Here is a 3,932-nt window from a genome sequence, read left to right as displayed (position 1 = left end):
TGAGTTCAAAGGCATGGCTTCAATATTATTAGTTTTTATATTTGCACCTGCTGTTCATTGCCAATACAATAGGATACTCAAGAGCTCTCTGCTCAGAGAAGTCGCTGATACAGTTATAAGCCTCCAAGAGGGATTTCCCATCCCAGATGACAGGAATCACAAGTATATCAAATCTAACGGCACAGTTCAGGCAATAAAACATATGTTCCAAGAGCACTTTTAATTAGGACAGGGACTGTTAGTGTGCAGGAGAGCAGAGCAGAATTAATGGCACAATGCTTCTCTGTGGGCTCTGAGGTTGGTTTTCAAGTGATTAGAAAATATCTGTCATGCACATTATGCCATCACCATTCTACCCTGTTACCAGAACTCTTTTTAATTTGGGTTTGAATTCTCATTCAGACAAGTTTTTCTCCCCTGACTTCAATACTTTCCCACCTACCATGGAAGTTTTTATTTTTTCCAAATTCTATCTAGTTATTGTTACAGTGCTGCAAATATTACTTAGAAGAAAAGTGAGTTGTTTGCAAGCCATGACAGCTTCAGTTAAAGCTCCTTCTTAGACTCAATTGACAAAATTCAAAAATATAAATATAAACTAAGGAAAGAGAATATTGATATAAATTGGGGTGATATGTAAAGAGATATATACTATAAATTATGCCAAGTATGAAAATGAAATGAATTTCATCTACTTGTAGGTAAAATAGGGTTTTTACCTTTATTATTTTTTAAACATTGATGGCTTCCAAATATTTGCTCAAATATAGCTTATATCATGCAGATTTTGGTGCTGTGAAACATTGCTGAATTTATTATTAATAATGAAGTGAAAGTTGCAACTATTGTTATGTTGGAAGATTTCTCCAGTTTATATAACCTGAGCATGCTTTACACTCAATATGTAATTTTTTTTCTGTTTTCTTTAAAGTTTATACATTTGGTCATGTATCTTGGTTGCTGGGTAATTTTCAGTTGAATGCTGGACACACTGTTTGAAAATGTATAGGAATATTTTGAGAAAATAGACTATGTTTTGTTTTGCTTCAGAAAATTTTCTTTCTGGCCAGTTTTTAGGATTGGAACATCTAAGACCAGTCCAGTTTGAAATTGAGCTGATTTGAAGCAGGACTTCAGATTTTGTTAGGGAAGATTTGTTTCTAGCTACCCCAAATGTTTCAAATGAAAAGCTAGAGTTTTATAAGGTCTCTTCCTTTATGACTCTATAAGTGATTTTTCTAAGCCCTTTTTACAATGGTTGACATGCCTTGGCAGCCAATTTGATGGCTCCATCTCTTGGCACATAACCACTTACTTTATAGTATCTAACTTCCATTGTAACTTATACCTCATAAACATTACAATTTGCTATCCCTTGGGTTGCTATTGACTTCAGCCTGGAAAATGTATTGTGAAAATGTCTTGGATGTCTTGCAAAATGAAAATTATTTGGTACACCTTGAAATGATGGTGGAAAATAAATAGGGAGATAAGTATGACAACTATTGTGAAACAAAAGACAGCTTGGACTTTTATTTAAAATGCCATGCACAGGATGTGTGGAGTTTAGCCTCTCCACAGCTCATCATTTGTCTTCCTTTTTTTCTAAGAACTAGATATACAAGTAGTTGGCATTGCCCAAAAAAAACTCCCAGCATTAACCAATTTGCTTTTGTAAACGGTCATTCTGTTTCATTTGATTCGAATAATGGAAATGAAGAGGAGAGTCAACTAACTGCACCTGTTGTAACAGGAATCAGACAGACATAGAAAGAAATGTCAGGAGAGGTGGGAAGAGTTGATTTAGAATTAGAAAACGGGTAAATAGAAAACATTTGCAACTGATGATTCAGGAAGCAGTGTGTGTGTGTGTGTGTGTGTGTGTGTGTGTGTGTGTGTGTGTAGTTACAGCAATTCACAGGCTGTTTGTGAACTCTTATCTAGGATTTTTGATGTTCATATCCAATGAGGAGACAAAAGATGAGAAGTATAGCAGTCTTGTAGCAGAGATTCTTAACATCGTCATTCGCCCTTAGTTTTTATACAGTTAGGAAAATTTTATCCTATGCCTTCTCAAAGATATTTCTGCGGTTCTTGAAAGAAATAGCTTTTAAAAGGAACACTTAATTATGTCAACAGAAAATCTTAATTCAGGGGTCCACCTAAAATTTTATGCAAAATGTTGTTTGTATGTATTTACACCACATTTTTCTAAGCTTAGAATCAAGAGCTGTGATAAACATTATAGCCACTGTGACTAGTGAGCATTTCAAATATGAGCAGTCGGAACTGAGATGTGCTATAAGTGAAAAAATACACACTGGTGTTCAAAAACTTGATATGAAATAATATATCTTAAAAATCTTTTGTCAAATATGTACTGAATAAAATAATTTATATGTATTAGGTTAAGTAAAATATATCAATTTTTTTTTAAGGCGAGGCAATCCTTGGTTGACCTCACAGATTGCAAAGACCATGTCAGCTTGCAGTCCCTTATTTTTTTATTTTTTTATGTCTACAGCACCTGGTCTTCCTAGGTGGTCTTCCATCCAAATACTAACCAGGCCCGACCCTGCTTAGATTCCGAGATCAGACAGGATCGGGCTTATTTAGGGCATGACTGTAGACAAAATATATCTAATTTTTATTTGTTTTTTTATTTGTTCAATGTGGCTATTAGAAAATGTAAAATTTCACATGTGACTCACATGTATGTTTTCCATTATATTTCTATTGAATAGCATTTATCTAAATCTTTCATTAATTTCACAGATTCCTTTGTCTATTAAAGAAGAACCAGAGTCTCATAGGGTCTCTACATGTAGAGAAAGAGTTTGTCATCCTGGTTGCAGAATAAGTATTTGCTAAATGTATCTGATCTGTGGAAAATGTGAAAATCATTTTGTCAGGGGCATACAAAACCTGTTTGAGTTTTTATTAAGGAGATTTAGTTACTGACATATCAGGCTTTTCTGAGAGACTTTAGTCTACTAAGAAAGATTTCTGCGTGCAGGAAGAATCATGTGAGAACTTCTGAATGTGACTTGGTGCAGACCCACATTCATTAGGAGCTTCATGCCTCATTGGTGAGCAGTTCCTCACTGAACTTGGACTCCCAGGCGGCCACCCCAGTCATTTTCTGCCTCACTCCCCCTCCTGACTTGACAGAGCTCTTTCCTTGGCTCTGTCCACGGCTCCGCATAGCCTCACTTACATACACTATTGACTTGATGAAGGCAATCGATGTGGTTCTTTTTCTCTAAGCAAGTGAAAATTCGTTTTTATACCTGGTTAATTTGTACACATTAATACTTTTCCTAGCTGCTTTTGGATCTCATCTATTTAGGAGAGAGGAAAAAAGAGCAACTACTTTGCCACAGAATTTGAACCTTAAGTAATGGAGCTGAGCTCAGGTGTTATGTAAGCTTGTGCAAAAATGGAAAGAAAATTCTCCTGATAAAAGATTATTTAGGCTAAGTAATAGAGATAATAAGATACCCAAATTCTCTTTTCTTTTGCATTTTTCTCTATTTTTAAAAATAGAGTACAAAAGGCCCAGCCTATCACAACGTCACCAGGATATAGCTTCAGCATTTTATTATTTCTCTTTTTCCACTCCTTTTTTAAAAATAAGAATTGTTGCATAACAAAGTGAAGATTTCAACATCCTCCTAATAAAACACCGCCTTTACAATTCTGTAAGCTTGCTGCATGGTGGAGGCTGAATCACTGAGGGACAGACAGACTGATTAACTGCATTTATAAGAATGATCTAGAGACTCCCGGTCATTTTAATTTCTCATTTTTTTGTAAACTCTGTTTTCAAGTGGCATCGCATTTTGAATTTACATAATCACACATACAGATATTACATATATAAATAATATACACATATATATCTTATATATAATGTTTATAGATATATATGT

General features: G+C 34.8%; 1 protein-coding gene and 1 pseudogene across 3 annotated transcripts in view; both read right to left on the bottom strand.

Moving 5' to 3' along the window:
- The window catches only part of LRRTM4 (leucine rich repeat transmembrane neuronal 4), a 674,925-nt gene that overhangs the window by 358,126 nt on the left and 312,867 nt on the right, over positions 1-3,932 (bottom strand). The gene's annotated exons all lie outside the window — the stretch shown is intronic.
- On the bottom strand, positions 2,516-2,631 carry LOC111738402 (annotated as a pseudogene).

This window comes from Pteropus vampyrus, unplaced genomic scaffold, assembly GCF_000151845.1.
Source record: "Pteropus vampyrus isolate Shadow unplaced genomic scaffold, Pvam_2.0 Scaffold37, whole genome shotgun sequence".
NCBI classification, from domain to species: Eukaryota; Metazoa; Chordata; class Mammalia; order Chiroptera; family Pteropodidae; genus Pteropus; species Pteropus vampyrus.
This window is presented reverse-complemented; position numbering and strand designations above follow the sequence as displayed.